General features: G+C 40.5%; 1 long non-coding RNA gene across 5 annotated transcripts in view; it reads left to right on the top strand.

Annotated features, from left to right (window-relative positions):
• Positions 1-542: 542 nt before the first annotated feature.
• The window catches only part of LOC122205590, a 29,429-nt gene continuing 5,938 nt past the window's right edge, over positions 543-24,033 (top strand). Inside the window, exons 1-8 of one of the 5 annotated variants that reach the window (XR_006196152.1) lie at positions 543-652; positions 756-821; positions 1,113-1,265; positions 3,062-3,151; positions 5,726-5,788; positions 9,220-9,351; positions 10,375-10,498; positions 11,915-12,845. This is a non-coding gene — a long non-coding RNA (uncharacterized LOC122205590). The other 4 variants (XR_006196162.1, XR_006196155.1, XR_006196156.1 and 1 more) reach the window with 4 other exon arrangements.

Genomic DNA, 24,033 nt, shown 5'->3' with positions numbered 1-24,033 from the left:
TACCACACCAAAGCTGGATGTTAACAAACACAAAATAGGAACAGCGACAACAGCAACCTTCAAACAAATCCTATTTTTCATAATCCCTTCTATCATGTCATTTCACCTTATAATCTTGATTTCCCCCTACTTTTTGCACCCAAAGGCAGGCTTTTTATTCAATCCTTATTAAACTGCACTGCTTATTAGTCTGATAGCTGCTGACCTTGATTCTATCACCCAACATATGCCCGTTCTCTTGTAGGTACGTGGATACGTGGTGTCCAGAAATCTAGTGGCTAGGTACTTTATTCATGTAAATGCCACACATAAAAGTGGATGAAACAATTTATTCAACAGCAATGTGTTAAGTGGTATGTACCAGACATTGCTTTGGGTACCAGCCAATGAAATGGGTGTTAGCCTCTGCTCAGTGGAGCTATTATATTCTAGATTAGGGAGAGAGACAATTAGCAATGATGTCATAAATGAGTTCTAAAATAGGTGAGAAGACGCTAAGTACCTGGGGAAAACCAAAACGGGGTGGGGGTGGGGGTGGGGGGTTGGTCTTTAATTATTCAAATGCCCTGAATCTGAGGCTGGAAGGAATAGGGCAGATTTGAGGTAGTGTGAAAAGGCCGTCTGTGATGGACATGTGTGCAGAGCCAGGAACGTGAGAGATGGGGCTGCAGGGACGGTGAGGGGCCAGATCATGCTGGGATGTGTAGGCCGTGGAAGGATTTTTAACTTTATGCCATCTTTTCCCTCTCAAATAGAAAGCCATTCCGTTATTTTAAACAGCAGATAAAATGAGCTTTTTGAAGAGAACGGACAGGAGGAAGGTAAGAGGAGAGATGGAGAGTCCAGATGGCCATGATGGCAGCAGCGGGGCCCCTGGGAGGAAGAACTGAGGTCCAGGATCCTAACATTTGGGTGGATGGTGGAACATTCACTGAGAGAGCAGACCCTGGACCAGAAGGAGAAGTCCGGGGCACGTCTATAAAGTTTGAGGTGCCTATATGACACTCACAGGCTGGTGGGGGTGGTAGGTAGGTAGATTCATGGGTTTGGACATCAGGCACGAGGAACTGGAACCAGCAGACATTCATTCAACAAGATCTAAATTTCCACAGCTACAGGCTGCACAGATCTGGGCTGGGATCCCGCTTCCACCACTGGTAACATTCTCTTGAGTTTGTTTAACTTCTCTGAGCTGTAGCTCCCTCTTCTGCAAGTTCAGGTCATTGCTTCTGTGAAGGATTTCTGCCAAGCTTGAAAAAGAAAATGTAAGAACTCTAGCAGATTGGTTTCTTTGGGGGGGGGGGGGGGGGATAAGAATCCTCAAGTCTCTCTCTCTCTCTTTCTGTCTCTGCCCCAGTCTTTCTCCCTCCCCCTCTCTCTTTTTCCTTCTGTAGTTTCCTGTTTCCCATGTTAACTAATTTTACTTTCAAAAAGCAAATTTGTTCTTACATGCCCTGTTCCCAAGGCCTGCAATTTCCTAGTTGGTGACTGACATGCCTCTGATAATTGGATCTAGAATTTTTAACACTGACTAAAAGAAAGTTGTAGATGTGAGAATGCATCATATTTTCTTTGTCAAAGCTTCACCTACATCTGCCAACTCCAATCTGCTATCACCCCTACACAAATCCCAAACACTCAACACCAATTTGTCATGTCAATCAGCAGTCACTTGATTTCAACCTAGCTGCAGCAGGCAGCAGAGGAGGAGAAACTGAGGACAGACTGGTTCCACTAGAGTTGAGTTGGCAGCACGGGCGTTAGTGGAAAGACAAGCGAGTAAGAAAAACGAAAAGTTGATGGTACTATTATAAAATGACCAATCATTTTGCGCAGCCAAGATGACTGAGAAACTAGGATAAGTACTCCCAATGATACAAAGATCAGTGCTACTTGGAATAAAAAAAGAGGGTAAAGAGAAAGAATGGGATTTGCGTTTATTTCAGTGGTGGGATAATCACAGTGCTGGTCTTGTTTAGGGTGTGATGAAAAGAAATTGCCTAAGTGGCATGGGAGTGAATATTTCACAAAAAAATATAACGAGAAATAAGCACCTATGCCAGATATCAAAACATACTATAACATTTCATGTTTAACGCAAGGAAATATGGATGAGAAAAGGAAAACTTAGGAGTGGAAAAGTATAGAAAGCCTAGAAATTTAGCTGGGTTAGTGTGGGATTAAAACCATGTTGGATAATGAGTGGGAAATAGCAAAAAACTCAGTAATATTAGGTTAAAATTAGACAGTGTTTTGGAAGAAAAACCCTAAAATATAACCATGTTTAAATAATCTCTGGATACATCAAAGAACAAAATATTAGGGAACACATAGATGAGTTACCAAAGAGGCAGAACTTGTTAGAGCTTGAAGTGATGATATATATGAAGCATTGAGAGAAAAAAGTAACAGATTCAATTAAATAAAAATGTAAGATTTTTTAAAGCAAAAGTAAGATTAAAATAGACATGCAATAGAAGATTTGGTAACATATACAAGTAGAATGCATACGTATAATAAAGCAAATGGTATAAATTGGCACCTAGTGGAAAGTTAAGTGGCTGTGAGCACATTCATATAATTTAGACCAGTATTCTAGTGTCTAGAAATTTATCCTTAGGAAATCGTAGAAAGGAGAAAAATCTAGGTCCATGTAAGTATTAATTGCAAGACTATCCGCTACTGTAAAATAATGAAAACAAACCAAATATCCAACAATAGGGAGATGGTTAAGGAAATTGGGGCATAGTAGCACAATGTCATACTTAGTTATTAAAATGATAATTTGCAAGACAATGTAATACCATGAAAAATATTTGAGATAATATTGGAAGCCTATGGCTACAATTGTTTATATGATTGCGGACAAATACTAAAAAATCTTAGTGTCTGTCCATAAAAAGTTAAGGACCCTGAAAAGTTAACACAGTTCTTTTAGTGAGCTAAGATTACAGGTGACTTTTCTTTTCTTTTTTCTTTTCTTTTCTTTTCTTTTCTTTTCTTTTCTTTTCTTTTCTTTTCTTTTCTTTTCTTTTCTTTTCTTTTTTAAATTTCATTTAAGAGTTAAAATATTGTATGGAAAATTCAAACAGAAGACAGGTACAAGAAAGAGACCGTGAGCAAGGATCCAGGTGTTGCTGAAACTAGAATGGTAAGTCACCCAAGCGAAGGGCACAGACTGCAAAAGTTGTAGGTTGGGTCTGAGGCTCTAAGACCATTTCCTTATCACCTTAATTCCCGACCCAACACTAGTTAATTTGTGTTACTCACAGGAAGTACGTTTGCTTGGATGACTTACTTAATGACACCAGCTGTGCCTCCTCCCTTATCCATTGCCCCTCCTAGTAACTACACACCACCGACATTTTCTAGGCAATAATAATTCAGGACACTCAACTTGAAGCTTCTTCAATGCATAAAAACAGACATTTTAGAAGTTTTGACTTTTAAGAAAGCTTCCTGAATCTTCTCAAAGCAACAGGGACCCATAAGGACCGACTCTGTTGGTATGTCCCTTTCTGTGAAACCAGACAGAGCATGATTTCTGTGCATGTGTGTGTTCTTCATTGTAATACAGTGCCTCTATCACACAACTTGTGAATCTTTTTTGATGATGAATGGCCAAAAAAAGGGAGAAATGAGGAGAAAGTAGACCTGAGACAAAGGGGGAACTAAGAGGGGGGAGGGGCACTACAAAATAAGGCCATGGAATGAGAAGAGAAAGTAGGGGGTTTGAGGGGCTTCAGGGGCTGGTGGAGTTTGTCACAGGAGAGCAGCTCTAGGGCACAAAGACATTGGGGATTGGATGAAGGGACTTTAGAGAAGTAGTGGTCTGAGTTTTGAGCCTATCATTTAATCTCCTTTGCAAGATGCATTGGAATGCCTTTTCAATCAGTTTGGTGGCAAACCGTGCTTTTTATACACAAGCTGTTAATATCAGAAAAGGAGCCACACAGGAACTAAGAATTTATAAGCCTCTTCCTCCTCTTTCATTGGATAAATACCAAGACATTCTAGATCTTTTTTTAAAATTATTTTTTATGTTTGTTTTTATATTAGAGAGAGAGAGAGAGAGAGAGAGAGAGAACACACAGGCAAGGGAGGGACAGAGAGAGAGAGAGAGAGAGAGAGAGAGAGACCAAGACAGAACCCGAAGCAGGCTCCAAGATGTCAGCACAGAACCCGACTAGAGGCTCGAACCCAGAGCCATGAGATCATGACCTGAGCCGAAGTCTGATGCTTAACCAACTAAGCCACCCAGCCACCCACTCCTGGGACATTGTAATGCCACTCTGGAGAAGAGGTCTTGGGCTCTTCAGTGCTTCTCATCCTGAGAGGATGAAGTTCCTAAAGAGAAAGCCCTGTTGAATGGCTAAGGGGAATTTGCATTGACAGTTCTCTCTGTTGGGTGTTTCGGCCAAGGAGGGAAAGAGAAAGCAGAATCTTCAGTATCAGACCTAAATGATAAAAGATACCAAAACAGTATTTCCATAGAGAGAGAGATAGTGCCTCATGGAAATTCTTCTCTGGAGTAAAACAGTGAAACATAGATCTGTACTTATGCCACATTTTCACTATTAGTTCTTTTAAGGGCTAATATTTAAAAAATTTATCCACTGCCTAGGGTATAGATACAAATCATTAAAACCAAATAGACATTCGGGTGCCTGGGTGGCTCAGTGAGTTGAGTGTCTGATTCTTGATTTTGGCTCGTCATGATCCTTGAGTCTTGAGATTGAGCCCCGCGGTGGGCTCTGGGCTGAGTTTGGAGCCTGCTTAAGATTCTCTCTCCCTCTCTCCCTCTGCCCCCTTCTTTTTCCCCTACTCACACACACACTCTCTCTCTCTAAAAATACAAAACAAAAAAAAAAACCACACACACACACACACACAAAACAAAGAAAACCCTAAACAGACATTAACTTTCTTTTGCTGGAAAGAGGAGGTGGTGGGATTGACGGGGGCGTTGTGAAGGGGCTGGGCTTGAAGCAGTGACCGTTTGCCAACCAGTTGGAAATATTTCAACATTTTAAGAAAAAGTATGACCATGTTGGTACTGATTATCAGCCTTGGTCCTTCCTCTACTCTCTTCCCCTTGGTAGCTGTAGCCTTTTTTGTCCTTTCCTTGCCTTCGCTAACGTGGGGTGATCCCCCCTCACTCTGTAAGGTACTCCTTGTGCTTCATGTCCTGAGTGAATCTGTGTGTGAGTGACCAGGATCGTAAAGGTAGACTTACTCATGGGATGAGAAGGAAGCTACGTGGCATCCCTGTGATACCTCCATCGCCATGGGAGCCAAGGTGGGTTATTGGCAGGAAGACAGAGAGTGCCCATGGTGGAAGAACAGTGTTCATGTGGAGAAGCGATTCTACGACAGATGCATGAGTTCAGGTGATCAGTAGGAACACCCTTGTAACCACCATGAACTTGGATCGTCAGCACTCGGTCTTCATCAATTCCAGCCCAGCAGCGCTGACAAAGGAAGCCCATTGCTTACATTTCTCAACATGGTACATGCCAGGCAGGCAGCCCAAGTGTCAGCCCAAACCTATCTCTGATTTCACACCCGGCCTGGCATGGTTGGTAATGATCCAGACGTGGGCTCTGAGCACAAGGTCTGGGACAGTGTATTGCGTCTTCCACTGACTGCCTGAGTGCTTCTTGCTTACGTCACCACTCTAAACCATCAATCTAAAATGGGGACATTAACTGTTGTTAATTCACAGGGCTGTTGTGGAAATTAAAGGAGTTAGTGTTTGCGAAGAAGCCAGCATGGTGCCTGGTGCATAGTAAGTGCTCAGTTTTTAAAAGTACTGTTGTTGTCATTTTCCTTCCTTTCCTCTATGCAGCTGCTGAGACTAGCTTGACTCCCTAACACCAATCCTATTTCTCATTTATACTCATATCCAAATTTTGAAAATAGCTTAGTTTGTGCTAAGACACTGCTTCTCAACTCTTTTTTTTTTTAATTCATGAACTTTTGATAAACATAAAAATATTATGCCCAACTCTCCAAGGAGATTTTTAGTGGGACTTGCCTCTACTACCCTAACTCCCTATTATTCCTCTTGATGATAATCAGTGAACTATAGCATAGTTTTTTAACGACACAATTGTTACTTATCCAATTTGACTGTGTCCAGTAAATTCCCAAGCAGTTAAACAATCTGTCCAATGTAGGCTGTTACTCCCCCGGAGGCAAAGCATTAGGAAACGCCTCAGCAAATGTGTGGGGATTCACAGAGCTGGACTGAGAAGAAGGAATGCGTGGTGAAGGCTATGATGGTGAATTTGGACTCCAAATTCAGAGGACTGAACAGAGTTGAAAGTTAAGAAGGAGGTCAAGTTTAACAAACCAAAGAGAGACAATGGAGTACTGAGCCAAAACGATGGGAAGCCTGGGACTTCAGATACAGATTTACTCTAGTAATAAAGGTTGGATTCTAGAATCAAAAGAGGAAGAGAAGGAAAAACAAACAAGCAAACCAACAAACAGAAGATCAGAGATAAGCAGGGAGTGACTACCTGGACTACTAGGTACTGTGTCCAGTGACTGGCTTTCATACGACAGCCAGGGAGTGATCTATAGTGGGCAAAGCATCCAACACCACCTAAGGGTTTAATGGCTTGAGGAGAATTAACTCCTTGACTTGCTCAAGTCCCACTGCAGATTGCGTACCCATATGGCACTTGTAAAGTTAAAAACAAAAATGACCCTTTGACAAATACACGGTGGTAATTGCTTTAGGCCAAAGTCATCAGTAAGGGCTAAAATCGGGGGGGGGGGGGGGAGGTGAATGTGATGAGAAAGAGGATATTTGCAGGGGTCAGTTTATCTCCCCAGAAGATACTTAATAATTGCAGAGGGAAAATAGTGACTTTATATGGAGACATTTGGGAGACTACCTTAGCCAAAAGATCAAAGTTAAATATAGATTATCATATGTCTTCTGATGCCGTGCATTTAGAAAGCACAAAAGTGACGTTGGAGGAGACTGAGGGAACATGACAACCAAATGCATTGTGCAGTCTGGGCTGGATCCTGAACCAAGAGGAACCTCAGTGGGAATCTGACATTTGAATATGGTGTATAGAGATATTAATAGTATTCTGCCAATTTGAGTTCTTGATTTGAATCATTATACTATGGTTATGCGTGACATCGACATTTTAGGAAGCTGGGAGAAAAGAATATGCGAACTCTTTGTAATATTTTTACCAACTTTTTTGAAGTCTAAAATTACTTAAACATTAAAAGCTAAAAAATAATTTTTTAAAAGATCAAAACCTATAATAGCATTCGGAAAAATAGTAGGCAACTGCTAAGCCCACAATAGTTACTTAATGAAGGTGGTAGTGATAGAAATTTCCATAGTGCCATAGAGCAAGGCTGAGAAGTCCAATAAGAAGCACACAGAAACTGCTCCAAAATCCAAGAACTTGACTGACCTGGGGAGAAACAGGAAGAAGCATTGGCCCTTGTGGAAGGGACTGTCAGTTGCTCCGCTCACAGTTACACAAGAAAGCGGACGTGACGGCTCTAGCTTCGGTAGCCACAGTATGGAAACCACATGTTGGAAGGGGCGCTTCAGAAGCAAAGGAGGTAGATGACATCGCAGAGCTGCCACACCAGCCCTAGACCACCCCTAAGCAGACTACTGCCACAGGAGAGGAAAATACACTTCTATTGTGCTTCACCTATTGTTACTTGCAATCTATTTCCATTAGCTGAAGCTAGTCCTACCTAGGTTTCCAACTTGCTCTAGCTCTAAGGTACAGGACATGACTCAGTCGCAAGCTATGTCCCTCCACTCAATGACTTCTGAGTGGCCAGGTACATACCCCGTCCTCTGACCTCACCTGCACTATTCCTTTTATATTGTTTCCACAAATCCCAAAGATTAGGCCAGGCTTATGGGGATAAGTGGTGTCACACTGCTCTTCCAGAGGTGCAATTGTCACAGGCAAAGTCCTGGGGCAAAGACGGGAAGAGCCACCGCATGGCTTTCAAGGTCCTTCAAACGACTCCTCTATATTCTCACACCTCCCCCTTCACTGGTCCTACCCTTGTTCATTTGTGCCCCAGACCCAGTGTTCACCTGTGCTTCCCTGTGTTCTGTGATGCTTCAGAATCTTTCCACATACAATTTCCTCTTCCAAGAGCATCCTCTGTTCTACTTTTCACCTGTACAACCTCTTTTATTCTTTAGATTTGTGCTTAAATATCACATCGTCCAAAAACCCTTCATGACCGTGGAAGATGGGGGTAGGCCACTCTGGTGTGTCAACAGCTGAACTTCATCTTACCCCTATCACATTGCATTATAATTACTTGTTCACTTGTCTCTATAGACATAATGGTACTGATTATCACCCTTCGTCCTTTCTCCTGTCTTTTCCCTTCCACTAGGTAGCTGCAGCCTTTTGTGTTCTTTCTTTGCCCTCTCTCAAAAGGTGTGATTCCATCAAAGCACATCTCCAGAACCAAACAGAATATCTGGCATATAGTATGGCTTCAATAAATAATGGATGGATGAATGGGAGACTTTTTTAAAGGTTTATGTTGGTCATGACTTATGCCGGTGTGTAATATTGGATGGCACAGAACATCTCTAACCTTCTCAAAGTCCAGATACGGTTAGCTTTTATGAGACCATCCAGACCCCCCACAGAGCCCAGCTGCAGCACTGTTTCATAGCAACTCATTCCCCAAACAAGTCCCCTGGAAGAATTCCCACAGGAGGGGTTGGGGTGGAGATGGGCAGGACTTTCCTGTGGGCTACATTGATTTCATTAATCTCGTTCTCACTACTCAGCCAGTAGAACAAGTAAGTCAAGTTATATGTACTGCTGCCTCCAATTCGGGCTGGAAAGAAAAAAAAGAAGCCAGTGTTCCACATCATAAAGAGAAGCAAAGGAAAAATAATGAGGCTTTAAAAGAGGTTGATGATTTTAACACCTCTAGATCTACACTCATTTGCTCAATACAGCAAACCTTAGTTAGCAAAGTAAGACAAAAAAAATGTCCCATTAAAGAAGCACACAGAACATTTGCATTTGAATGAGTGAGATTCCAAAACCTCAATACTGTAAAGCAGCAGCTGTGGGGCGGTGGAAAAAGAGTTTTGGACTAGGATCTGGGCTCCAGGCCTGGCTCTGCCACTCCATAGCTGCGTGACTGTCCAACTCAGCCGGTCTCAGCTTGGGTTTTTTTCTCCAGTAAATGGAACACTGCGCTAAATGATCCCAACAACCGCAAACCAAGTGAAAACCTCTCTTGTCGTTGTGTGTAGCAGACACTAATGGCCGTTTCCAATCATCTTCACCCTCTGGTCACCTAGCCCACAGCTGGGTAAGTCTGTTGGTCCAAGAAAGGCATCTGGAGAGAAGGTTTATTCTTCTATAGTTCCCCCAATGCCTCTGTTAAATAATTGATAGCGGCTGGAAAATGCTTTCAAATTTGGACGTTGCTAGGCAGAGGTGAGAAGTGAGTCTAGCCTGATTTTATTTAAAGACCATAAAAATCTATAAGCATTTTCTTGCTCTGTGCAGCAAAATCTTTTTTCAGAAGCTAAGGAGTCAAACAACATTTTGTGTGCGATCCTGCTCTGTCTAAGGTAAGGGTTACCTGCCTATTATCTCTGTCCATTCTAGATATCCTGGGGCCTTCAAGAATGGCTGCCAGAGGGGCGCCTGGGTGGCTCAGTCAGTTGAAACTCGGTCAGTTGAACCTCTGACTTTTGATTTGGGCTCAGGTCATGATCTCATGGTTAGTGGGTTTGAGCCCTGGTTTGGGTGCTGTACTGAAAGCATGGAGCCTGCTTGGGATTCTCTCTCTCCCTGTCTCTCTGCCCCTCCTCCACTTATGCGCACATATATCCTCTCTCAATGTGAATAAATAAACTTTTTAAAAAAAGAATGGCTGTCAGCACTATTCTTTGGCAGCTACTGTGTGTTTCTTTATGAAGCCAGTGTTTTTTATAATGTTTGTTTATTTATTTTTGAGAGAGAGAGAGAAAGAGAGGAGAGAGAAAGAGAGAGATCATGAACAGGGGAGGCCACACAGAGAGAGGGAGACAGAGAAGCCCAAGCAGGCTCTACATGGTCAGCACATAGCCTAATGTGGGGAGACTCTGACCTGAGCAGAAATCAAGAGCCGGATGCTTAACCGACTGAGCCGGTGCCCCAATAATATTTCTATTGTTATCTCCTTAAACTGTTAAAGTATGTAAGTCCTACACTCCTAAGTATTAACAGTATTTGATTTGGTAAGAATGTACCGTGTGTAAATTTCCAAATGGAAACTTCACATAAAACATTATTTAACTGTCAAAAAGCCCCTTTGAATGAGAAATGAGATATCTCCATTTTACAGGTAAGGAAACCGAAGCTAAAATCATATAAGTATCTTGCCCACAGTTAAACCAAGGGTGGAGTTGAAATCTGAACCCAGGGCACTTCAACTTTGCTTTTCTACTCATTCCCCTGTCCTTCTGAAGGTGAGGTGCATATCTTTCACTTCTGTAGTTTTTATTTCCAAAGACTCACACATTCTTTATATATAAGAAATAATTTACTAGCATCATTTGAGTGCATCCCACATACTCCCTATAATTTCAGTATAATCAATTTAGAGCCTTATTAATAGTGAAGAGGTCACATTTCGTACAAGACGCTCAGGGTGGCCTTGAGGTAAATCCTAAAGAGGCCTGATGGTTCAGGACTGCTTCTTCCCAGGCTGCTGTGAATGTGGGGTGACTGATAAGCTTCAGAGAGGCCACCCATGAAGTTATAGTTATTCTGCTCTGAATGAAGATGCAGAGAAATGAAAAGATAGGGAAGACTTTAGGGAAAGACGTAGTACTAGACTCAGTGACTGAATATGGAAAGCAGTGGAAATGAATGGACTCCTCTGCTCACAGATTGGAAGGTGGATGATGTTCATCCTAACACTGGGATCAGGAAAACACAAAGTGCTTGGTGGTGGGGACAGAATGGATTGTGAGGAATGTGTAGGGCAATTAAATGGACACGTCCAACTTTACATGTGGCCGCAACGTTTATTCAAAGTTTGGATTGAAGCCTACAGTTAAGTGAAAGCTGAAGCTATGTGACTAGACAAGGTGGAAACAAACCGTGAAGCATGAGAAGTGGAGGGATTGACAGGAGTTGCACTGATGGTTAGGAGGTGATCAAAGGGAGGAAAAAACATCACTAAATGGCCCAAGAAGAAACAGGGAGAAAGTAGAACGAAAAAGGGGGAAAATGTTGAAGGACATTTTTAGGAAAAAGTAACCACAGGTATAAAATTTCAGAGAGCTTAAGATTGTCTTAAACTAATCATGAAAGAAATTGCCTTAAAATTATTGCAACAGATGACTTGACTTGTAGAAATTCAGAGTGAACTAATTTGTGTAATTTCTCCATTATGTGTCATTCTTCAGTCCCTAAGAGCCTTGAAAAACAGATATTACACTGGTAGAGAAAAATGATTCCAGGATGGGTCATGGAAGAGAGTGCTAAAAAAATTTTGTTTTGCCTACTTTATAGTTTTGATTGAGATTACAGAAATAAATCTTATTAATTTTACAAGTCAATAATATCCACCCCAAGGATTTATATTTATGAAATAAGTAAAACTCAAATACTGACTTAAATCCCAGGGTGGGGGGGGGGTGGTTCTTATAATGAGAAATCCTCAAGAGATGAATTTGATTGAGTGCCTGCTGAGAATTTTACATTGTAGTATTAGTCAGACTTCTCAGGATTTAGCTCATCATATACTTTTCCTTTATTAAATTTTTTTTTCTTACTTTGGTAAGCATTCCAAAAATCGATTGGGATGCAGTTAGCATTACTAATGTTGACCTTATTATAGTGGAAATGACCTCATTATCACTCTTGATGCCAAACAGAATCCAGGACAGATTGTGATCTTGGTCTGAGATGAACAAAACAATATGAGAATGAAAAAAAGAAAGACACTTGGAACCAGTCTCCCACAGAATCCTAATCTGATACTCTTAAAAAAAAATCATGAAATTTTGGTTCCGATGCCAGGGTACACCACCGATTTAAGAGACAGCACGTGTCATGTTGATAGAACTCCTTAAATGAAGTTGTCACGGGTATGTATGTAAAACAATGGAAAAACCCCTATCTGGACTCATTTGACCAGCGGCTTCTACTGTCCCTTATGCTGCAATAAATTTAGACACCTGTCTACCCAGCAGTACCCCGTCCACCACCAAGACACAACTTCAAGTATGGCCTTTCCTGCTATATTTCAGTTCCCTTTCATCATTTACTCCATTGCTATTCATGCCATTTTTCTTTCATTTGCTCCACAAATATTGGGACCACCTTTCTATGTTTCTGGTACTATTTTAGTGGCAAACAAGACAGACAACCACCTCCATGATGGTTGTATTTTAATGAGGAGATGGGAGCCAACGGCCCTGGATGCTCATGTCCTCCCCACTTTTGGCAGCACAGCAGAGAGCTTGGAAAGGAGATCTGAGTTAGTTGAACAGGCTAATTACTAGTTTATCAGGCTAATGACAAGTCGCCATGTTCTGGAGTATCCCTTCCAAGGACACCTCCCCGACCAGGGAACTTGTGTCGTCTCATGGATGCTTTCCGACCTTGCCCCTCTTCTCAAAAGGCACACCACAAATACACAGAACATCCCCAGCGAATGTCCTCCTTTATTGGAACCTTGGCCATGGGACATGCAGACCACCTGCACCTGGTATAAGACCTAACAAGTAACAAGAGTTAGAGACAATGCATATGTTCTATTACTTCTCTGAATGTTTTTCTCCAATAAACTCTGTATCTGAATTGGATGGTGTTGCAATAGATAAACAGATAAAATCCATTTCTTTTTAAGACCAATTTTTTTAAGTTTATTTATTTATTTATTTATTTATTTATTTATTTAGAGCATAAGTGGGGAAGGGGCAGGGAGAGAGACAGAGAGAGAGGATCCCAAGCAGGCTGTGTTAAGCCAGATATGGGGCTCACACTCAAGAACTGTGAGATCATGACCTGAGTCGAAGTCGGAGGCTTAACAGACTGAGCCACCCAGGTGCCCATTTTTAAGACGAGTTTTGACAGTGATAAGTGCTATGAAGGAAACAAAACCGTGCAATGGGACAGGGGGGTCTGATTCTAGGTAAGGCCTACTATAGTTAGGACGGCCAGGAAGGCCTTTTTAAGGAGACAGTAATAGAAGCAAAGCAGTAATAATAAAAGGCAGGTAGCCAAGCAAAGAAAGAAAGTTCAAGCACAGGAAACAACAATCACAGCAGATTGGATGAGCATCAGTTTGAAACGTTTGTGGGACAGAAAGCCAGGACCACAGTGACTGAAGTGATGAGTATTAAAAGTGATATCAGAAAGGGGTGCCTGGGTGGTTCAGTTGGTTAAGTGTCCGAGTTTGGCTCAGGTCATGATCTCATGGTTCACAAGTTTGAGCCCCGTGTCGGGCCCTGTGCTGACAGCTCGGAGCCTGGAGCCTGCTTCGGATTCTGTGTGTGTCTCTCTCTGCCCCTTCCCCATTCGTACTCTGTCTCTCTCTCAAAAATAAGTAAAACATTTAAAAAAATTTTTAACGTTTATGTATTTTTGAGACAGAGAGAGACAGCATGAATGGGGGAGGGTCAGAGAGAGAGAGGGAGACACAGAATCTGAAACAGGCTGAGGGTTCTGAGCTGTCAGCACAGAGCCCGACACGGGGCTTGAACTCACGAACCGTGAGATCATGACCTGAGCCGAAGTCGGACGCTTAACCGACTGAGCCACCCAGGCGCCCCTAAAAAAAATTTTAAAGTGACATCAGACAAGTAATCAGAGGACCTGTAAGGAGATTAGATTTTTTTCCCTCTAACTACAATAAGAAGCCATAGGAGAATTTAAAGAGAAAGATTATAATATAAATTGATAAATGTATTTAAAGGTTTAACTCCTGGGTTTGAAGGAGAATGGCGTAGAGGGCACATGAACGGAAGCCAGGAAACCAGGTAGAAGGCTAGCGCATGATCCAGGTGAGAGGTAAGGGCAAATGAGCACATTCCAGTTAGTCTGCAGGACCCACACATGAGCACTGACTGGATGGTGGACGTAGGAAAGAAGAACCATAGAAGACTGACGCCATGGCAGTGAGAGACGGTAGGCCTTTCCATAACTGGTGCACATGGTCACTCAAAATCATGTACATGTAACCACTGAGAAAAAAAATAGGAGGCGGTGGGAAATGAGGATTAATAAAGACTAGAGATCTAGTGTAAATAGCAGGTCAGAAAGGCCAATGTTTGAGATTGAGCCAGTGGTGCTGAAATATGCTCGGGAAGTTGACCGCTCAGTTTGTCAGGGGGCAGCGGCCACCTGGGGCTTCTTTTGGGGAGCCTAGCAAGCCAGTGCTCACTGCAAAAATGTGACAGCTTATTCTTCAAACCTGGATTTCAAAAGGGGGACAGATGCCAAAGGCTTGTGAGAAGTGAGCTCACGGTCTTTTATGAAAGTTCAGGACCAGAGTCTCAAGCTGATTTGGAGGTCTGCCAGTAGAGTTTACCTCAGAAATTGAGAATCGGTCACAAGAACTCACGTAAACCAGAAAAAGAGGTGGGAAGAAAATTAATCGCTTCTTCAACTCCTACGTGCTAGGAACTTCACACAGGTTTCCTCTGTTCGTCCTCAAAAATAACCTTGTGAGAAAGGCAGAGTTTCCTTCATTACCTGGAGGAACTGAAGCTACGAGAGGTTTATGCATAAGCTCAAGGCATTACAGACAGTGGTCAGGATTCGGATCACGGTGGCCCAGGCCACTCGTCTACCCACGGCACAGAGAGCCACCGTCAAGTAGTAGGGAAACACGGGGATGCACTAGTGTTCAGCCTTAGCCACCCGAAGTTGCCTCATGTGAGCATGGTTGAGGGGTGGGCTAGCAGGTGGACTTTCTCTGGGTCTCTTTTTCTTGCCACCTCCTTTTCATGTTCCAGTTACTCTGGTACTTCTGTCTTGTGCTTCCTCTAGCCAGTAAAATGAGATCTACTATCTGAGCGTCCACCAAAAACACGGCACGAACTGGGGGTCTGTCGTTGGTATAAAAGTCAAAAAAGTTGAAATTTGCTAGGTGCCTTCTTTTCTCCTGAGTGTCTTTTCCCCTCCAGAAGCTGCCTGATTTCTTTTCCTTCGTGTGGCTTCCTGTAGTTCTGAGTCCAGAGATTATAGTTCTCCTCAGGAGGGTTCATTAATAGGAACGACTTTACTACCGAGAAATAATGTTTTAAACAAAAGAATTCTGAATCAAATAGATGGTTTCTAGAAATGTATTCACTTTCTTTACACTCTACTTTTCATAGAATGAATGTTTACTGGTGCTTATTAATTATCTGGTTATAGTCTCCTTTTGTAGATCTACTTGGTTGCTACACTCAAAACAATTCTCCCAGACCAACCTCCAAAGACTTCCCTCAGCTTTCCACCCCCCCCCCCCCCCCCCCCCCCCGCATCATTCATGAATGATCTTAATTATGCTTCTGGATTGCCCTCTAATGGCTGAATGTCTGAACTACAAATGGGAAGTACTGTTAGGAAATGTACTCTGTAGAGGTAAGGCAAATAAATTTCTCAGTTCACTAGGTGAGTAACAAATTGTAGTGGACATAGGTCTCCCCAGTAACAAAATACCTTACTCGCTGTGAACTATGTACCACCTTGACTATTATTAACTGCAGTAGAAAAACAACAACAAAAGAAGATTCTTAAAAAGCTCTTCAGATGTTTAAAAAAGATCTGTGGCATGGTTATTGAATGAAGACAATAATTAAGTATATAATTAATTAATAATAAGTATATTAGATAAGTACTGGATAAGAAAGTACTGAGGACAATAACTCGTTCTGAGGACTAAAGAAAGACCTGTCAGGTGAACCGGGCTTGATTTGGAGACTGCACACACAGACTTTCTTGAAGTAACACCGCCACCTTGTGTCTTTCTGAGATACTTGTGATAAAAATATGTAAACCTTTCTTTCAAAAATGTCCTCTAATAAAAGAAACTTGAAAATCTGCTTCAAGGTGCAAATAGGAGAACAGGAATTTATTTCATTTTATCTCAATTCCAGTATAGCTAACATACAATTTTATATTCCTTTCAGGTGTACAGTATAGTGATTTAAGAATTCCATGTATTAGTCATTGCTTATCAAGATAAGTGTACTCTTCACAAAAATAAATTCAAAGTGGCTGAAAGACCTAAATGTGAGACAGGAAACCATCAAAATCCTTACAGGAGAACACAGGTAGCAACCTCTTTGACCTTGGCCGCAGCAACTTCTTACTTGACACGTCTCTGGAGGCAAGGGAAATAAAAGCAAACTTGAACTGTTAGGACCTCATCAAGATAAAAACCTTCACAGCCAAGGAAACAATCAACAAAACTAAAAGGAAACGGATGGAATGGGAGAAGATATTTGCGAATGACATATCTGCTAAAGGGTTGGTATCCAAAACCTATAAAGAACTTATCAAACTCAACACCCAAAAAACAAATAATCAAGTGGAAAAATGGGCAGAAGACATGGATAGACACTTTTCCAAAGAAAACATGCAGATGGCTAACAGGTGTATGACAGATGCTCAACATCACTCAGCATCAGGGAAATACAAATCAAAACCATAATGAGATATCACCTCACACCTGTCAGAATGGCTAAAATTAACAACTCAGGAAATAACAGATGGTGGTGAGGATGCAGAGAAAGGGGAACCCTTTTGCACTGTTTGGTGGGAATGCAAATTTGTGCAGCCACTCTGGAGAACAGTAGGGAGGTTCCTCAAAAAAATAAAAATAGAGCTACCGTATGACCCAGCAATTGCACTACTAGCTATTTATCCAAAGGATACAAAAATGCTGATTCGAAGGGGCACATGCACCCCAATGTTTATAGTAGCACTGTCAATAATAGCCAAATTATGGAAAGAGCACAAATGTCCGTTGACTGATGAAGGGATACAGAAGATGTGTGTACATATAAACACACACACACACACACACACACACACACACATATACACACACTGGAATATTACTTGGCGATCAAAAATAATTAAATCTTGCCATTTGCAGAAATGTGGATGGAACTAGAACATATTATGCTAAGAGAAATAAGTCAGTCAGAGAAAGACATACGATTTCACTCATGTGGAATTTGAGAAACTCAACAGATGAACATAGGGGAAGGGAAGGAAAAATTAGATAAAAACAGAGAGGGAAGCAAACCATAACAGACTCAAGTACAGAGAACAAACTGAGGGTTGCTGGAGGCAGGGTGCCTGTGGGGATGGACTAAATGGGCAACGGGCATTAAGAAGGGCACTTTTTGGGATGAATCACCGGGTTCTACTACTGAAGCCAAGACTACATTGTATGTTAACTAACTTGAATCAAAAACAAACAAACAAAAAAGGTAAGTATACTCTTAATCCCCATCACCTATTTCACCTATCCTCCCAGCAACCTCCCTTCTGGCAACCATCTGTTCTATATAGGTAAGAGTGGTTTTTTGTTTGTTTGTTTGGTTTGTCTCTTTTTTTTCCCTTTTGATTGTTTTGTTTCTTAAATTATAACATGAATGAAGTCATATAGTATTTGTCTCTCTGATTGGCTTATTTGCTTGAGATTTCATTCTTTTTGTGGATGAATAATATTCTGGTGTGTGTGTGTGTGTGTGTGTGTGTGTGTGTGTACACACACACACTACATCTCCTTTATCCACTCATCTATTGATGGACATTTGGGCTGCTTCCATGTCTTGGCTATTGTAGATAATGCTATAATAAACACAGAGGTGTATATACCCTTCAAATTAGTGTTTTCATATTTTTTCGGTAAACACCCAGTAGTGCAATTATTGGGTCATATGATCTATTTTTAATTTTTTGAGGAATCTCTGTAGTGTTTTTCACACTGGCTGCACCAGTTTGCATTCCCATCAACAGTGCAAGAGGGTTCCTTTTTCTCTACATCCTTGCCAACACTTGTTGTTTCTTGCGTTTTTGATTTTAGCCATTCTAAAAGTTGTGAGGTGACAGGTCATTATGGTTTTGATTTGCATTTCCCCTGATGGTGAGTGATGTTGAACATCTTTTCATGTGTCTGTTGGTGATATTTTGGATATTAAGCCTTTATTGGACATGCCATTTTTAAATATAGGAGAACAGGAAGTTTTTAAAAAACAACCATACTGAGGGAGGCTTACACTTACTTAATAAAATGCACCCTTTTAAAGTGTATCAGGGGCGCCTGGGTGGCTCAGTCGGTTGAGCGTCCGACTTCAGTTCAGGTCACGATCTTGCAGTCCGTGAGTTAGAGCCCCGTGTCAGGCTCTGAGCCTGGAGCCTGCTTCCGATTCTGTGTCTCCCTCTCTCTCTGCCCCTGCCCCGTTCATGCTCTGTCTCTGTCTCAAAAATAAATAAATGTTAAAAAAAAAAATTAAAAAAAAATAAAATAAAGTGTATCAGCTCAATGAGCTTTGACAATGTATACACCCAGGCAGCCACCAGCACCATCAAGAAATTTTCATTACTGCTGAAAAGTACACTTGTGTCTATTTACAGATAATCCTTTACCTCAGGCAACCATTGTTCTATTCTCTATCAGTATAGGCCAGTTTTGACTTTTTAGAATTTCATATAAACAGAATTATACAGTATGTACTCTTTCATGCCTGTATTTAAGTATTTTTTTTGTTCAAATATACCCTTTTTGACATCTATTCATGTTATTTCATGTTATCAGAAGCTCATTTATTTTTGCTCCTGAGTACTATTCCTTTGTATAAATACACCCAAATTTATGTACACATTTTCTTATTGATGGACATTTGGGTTGTTCCCAGTCTTTAAACTTATGAATAAGACTGCTATGAATATACATGTATATAAGTGTTTATAGGTGTTCTCATCTCTCATAGTAAATACTTTGAGGTAGACAGTTGAGTTTAGTTTTATAAAAACAGCTAAATATTTTCTAAAATTTTAGAATCCTAGAGCAATCAATGAGAGTTCCAGCTGGGCCATATCTTTGTTAATATTTGGTGCTGCCACTTAAAAAAAAATCTATTCTGGTGGGTGTGCAGTTAATAATGATGAATATAGGAGCGCCTGGGTGGCTCAGTTGGTTAAGCACCCAACTTTGGCTCCAGTCATGATCTCACGGCTTGTGAGTTTGAGCCCCAGGTCAGGCTCTGACATCTCAGAGCCTGGAGCCTGTTTCAGATTCTGTGTCTCCCTCTCTCTCTGCCCCATCCCTGCTCTCTCTCTCTCTCAAAAATAAACATTAAAAAAAATAAAAAAAATGATGAGTATATTTTCATGTGCTTATTGGTCATTCATATGTGTTATTTTTTTTTTTTTAATTTTTTTTTCAACGTTTTTTATTTATTTTTGGGACAGAGAGAGACAGAGCATGAACGGGGGAGGGGCAGAGAGAGAGAGGGAGACACAGAATCGGAAACAGGCTCCAGGCTCCGAACCATCAGCCCAGAGCCTGACGCGGGGCTCGAACTCACGGACCGCAAGATCGTGACCTGGCTGAAGTCGGACGCTTAACCGACTGCGCCACCCAGGCGCCCCTCATATGTGTTATTTTGTTAAACATTTAGTTTCCCTTGCTATATAAAATTGGGTTATCTTCTTTTTAAAAATTTTTTTTTCTAAATTAAAAAAACTTATTACTTTTGAAAGAGAGAGAGACAGAGTGTGAGCGGGGGAAGCGCAGAGAAAGAGGGAGACACAGAATCTGAAGTAGGCTGCAGGCTCTGAGCTTGTCAGCACAGAGCCCAATGCGGAGCTCAAACCCAAGAACTGTGAGATCATGACCTGAGCCAAAGTTGAACGCTTAACTGACTGAGTCACCCAGGTGCCCTGGGTTATCTTTTACTTATTGAATTGTAAGTTTCTTTATATATGCTCTATACCAGTCTTATGCAAGATACATGTATTGTTAGTATATTTTCCTAGTCTTTGACTTGCCATTTTATATTCTGAAGTGTTCTTTGAAGAGCAAACATTTTTAATTTTGACAAAGCTTAATTCATCAATATTTTACGGTTACAGCTTTCTGTTACCTGTTTAAAATTTTTGCCTATACTGAGATCACAAAAATTTTCTCCTGTTTTCTAGAAGTTTTATAGTTTTGATTTTTACTGAGGTTTTTTTTTTTTCCCCCATATAGATATTTCGCTGTACCAGCACCATTTGTTACCATTGAATTACTTTGGTATCTTTTCTGAAAATCAACTGACCATATTTGTGTGGGTCTATTTCTGGAGTCCCTATTTTGTTCCATTTCTGTATTTATCAAAATGAGAACAACATGACATTTTCTTGCTTGTTGTTGCTCTATATTAAGTCTTGAAGTCCTTGACATTTGTCCTTGCTTTTAAATTATTTTGGCTACTCTAGGCCCTCCTGCATTTCCTTATAAATTTTAAGACCAGCTTAAGTTGTACAAAACACAGGGACTGTCCAAACAGTCCAAAGCTGGGACTTTGGGAAGACAGTGCATCTACTAAATTGGGAAGAATTAACATCTTAACAATATTGAGTTTCCCAATCCATGAACACATTTGTCTTTGTTTTGTGTTTTTTTTTTTGTAGTTTTCAGTATATAGGTTTTGAATATATTTTGTCAAATTTATCTTAAATATTTCATGATTTTGATGCTAATATATTTTAAAATTTTCATTTTCTAATTTTTGATTGCTAATATATAGAAATACAAGTGATTTTGCATATTAATTTTGCATCATGTGGCCTTTTAAATTCACTCATTTATTCTAACATAATTTTTGAAGATTCCTTAGGAATTTCTATAAACATAGAATGCCAGGGGCACCTGGGTGTCTCAGTCAATTAAGCCTCCAACTTTGGCTCAGGTCATGATCTCACAGTTCATGGGTTTGAGCCTGGCATCAGGTTCTGTGCTGACAGCATGGAGCCTGGAGCCCACTTCCAGTTCTGTGTCTCCCTCTCTCTGCCCCTTCCCTGCTCACTCTGTCTCTCTCCCTCTCAAAAATAAACGTTAAAAAATTAAAAAAAAAAAAAAAAAAAAACAACAACGTAGTAATGCCATCTGCAAATAAAATTAACATTTAAAAAAATTTATTTAAGTTAGTAACATATAGTGTAGTATTAGTTTCAGAAGTAGAACGCAGTAATTTATCACTTAATATGTAACACCCAGTGCTCATCCCAACAAGTGCCCTCCTTAATGCCCATCACCCATTTAGTCAATCCCCCCACCCATCTCCCCTCCAGCAACCCTCAGCTTGTTTCTGTATTTAAAAGTCTCTTATGGTTTGCCTCCCTCCTTTTTATCTTAACATCTTTGCTCCCAACACATAAAGTGCCTTTCACTTCTGTCTTGCTGTTTTCTACTAGCCCAAATGGCAATGACTTTATTCAATGTTGAATAAAGGTGATGGGAATGGAGCCTTGTTCCTGACTTTAGGGAAAGTGAATTCAGTCTTTTGCCATAAAGTATGATGTTAGTTGTGAATTTTTAAAATGTCCTTTAACAGTTCCCTTTTACTCCTATTTCAATAAGTTCTTTTTTGTAATAAATATAAACTAAATTTTGTCAAATGTATCTTTTCTTCTTTTCCCGGAGCAAGAAAATATGTTTTCTTCCTCCTTTATTCTGTTAATGTTAAATTATATTTATTTTTCAAACGTTAAGCCAACCTGGCATTTTTAAGAAAAATTACACTTACACATAATATATTATGCTTATTATACATAGCTAGATTCACTTTTGTAATAGCTTGTTAATTTTTGCATCAATATCACGAGACATTGGTACGGGGTTTTGGTTGTCAGTGATATTAGCTTCAAAAATCGAGCTGCTAAGGGTTCTCTTTTCTCTATTTTTTGAGTTTGTGCTTATTACTACTACTATTATTATTCCTTAAAATGTTTGGTGAAATTCATCAGTGAAGACATTGACCTTGGAATTTTCCTTGTAGGAAGGTTTTTAAGTATGAGCTCAACTTCTTTACTATATTTATAGGGCTATTCAGATTTCCCATCAATAATTTTTGTCTTGCAAAGAATTTGTCCATTCCTTCCAAGTCATCAAACTGAATGGCGTAAATTTGTACTAGTTCTATCCTTTGAATGTCATGGGATTGAGAGTGAACTTGTATGCGTTCTAGATCTTGTGTCCCCCAGGAATTCCTCATCTTAGAGCATCTAATCGCTAGCCCAGTCTTGTGGCAGCTGACCTTACATTCATTAGCACAGCTTAACTTTCATTAACAGACTCCAGGGGAACTCTGCAGATTTCTAGACCTCTTTCTCCACCTACTCCCCACTCCATGCTAGTCTGCCCTAAGAATTCCAGCCATCTCCGATTCCTTGATCTCTAATAATTACCTCCTAAACTCAAGAGTACTATTCTCTACATGGGAACCTTTTTGCTGTCTTGTGGTTTGGCTTTGGAAAGTGTCCTTCAGGCAGAGTGTTGGTGTGACTTTAAGACTCACTTTATTTTAACCTCTCCTTATGGATCAGCCTTGTATCTCCTGTTTCCCAGCCTCTGAAAACAACTATTTCAACTATTAGGGAAAGTGAATTCAACTATTTCAACTATTGTGTCCAGTTTTGTCATTTTCTCACATTGGGAGAGCAAGTCTTTTCCCAGTTTTTCCATCATGGCTGGAAGTGGGAGTCCTCAAACACTCTTGACCAGACCACTGATCTTCCCTCATCTAGGATATCCCAACCCTGTTGTCAAGTGTGCTTACAGCACTATCAGTCTTAGGTGGGATGCAATATGAACAATAGAAAGGGAGGGCATATTAAAATCCACTTAATCAACTATCACTGCAGGCACTAGATGTTGCAGATAGATGGTCCTCTTGCATAGTGAATACATTCTATCTTTCCAAAGTACTTGATCCTTAGGCTACAATGAACTAAACTGAGAGCTAGGTATTAAATTTCCCATTTATTAAAAGAGCTGGAAAGTAGCCATCTGGGGAGTTACTATGGGATGGTAGGGAAACATAGAGATAAAATGGAAAAAAAACAATTCTGCTTTGGGAGTTGGGATGCGTGGTTCGAATGCCAGGACTTTACACTTATTTTCCTCACTTGCTTCCATTTCTGTCTGTAAAAATAGGCAACTGAACTAATTGCTCTGTGACAACAATTCTGGTTTGGCCATTAGTACTACTGTTCTGTTTTCTACTATTTTTAGCATTATCCCATGTTAATTGGTATAATATCAGTAAACTAGAACAATTATCTTCTTAAGGGTTAAGTTACTCCTGTGGCATCAATTAGCAGAGGGTAGGTGCTAAAAGCAGTTCAAAGAAAGTGAGTGGAAGATAAAAACAGGACTATCAAAGAGCTTCTTGTATAATGTAGAGATCTCAATTTCCAATTAAAGAGTTCTGGGTTAAAAGGATCATAAGATAACAGGGCCTATTTTAATCTCCCATCTTCTTATTAAAATAGCAATGTCAAGCAAAACAGGAGCCCAGAATTCACCTCCTCCAACATCTAATAGAGTAATTATTAGCATCAGCAAAAATTCCAAGAACAAGAACCAAATAAGGAAAAGCACACAACTTCATGCCATAACTTCAATGAGCTGTGAAAAAAGAAAAAAAAAAAAAAACAACAATTCTGATGTGGCTTGTCATACCTCCCCAACCTTTACCCTAAGCTCCAGAAAGAGAGTGAATGAAATGTTGAGAATTTCCGTAAATATTTCTTCCTTTGGAGAAAAGCCATCAGAGGGGTTTAATAGGATAGTCAGGCAAAATTCAAAAAGAAATCTTTTAATTTTTTTTTAATGTTTTATTATTTATTTTTGAGACAGAGAGAGACAGAGCATGAACAGGGGAGGGGCAGAGAGAGAGGGAGACACAGAATCTGAAACAGGCTCCAGGCTCTGAGCTGTCAGCACAGAGCCCGACGCGGGGCTCAAACTCACGGACCGTGAGATCATGACCTGAGC

Source organism: Panthera leo, chromosome A2, assembly GCF_018350215.1.
Source record: "Panthera leo isolate Ple1 chromosome A2, P.leo_Ple1_pat1.1, whole genome shotgun sequence".
In the NCBI taxonomy this organism is placed as follows: Eukaryota; Metazoa; Chordata; class Mammalia; order Carnivora; family Felidae; genus Panthera; species Panthera leo.
This window is presented reverse-complemented; position numbering and strand designations above follow the sequence as displayed.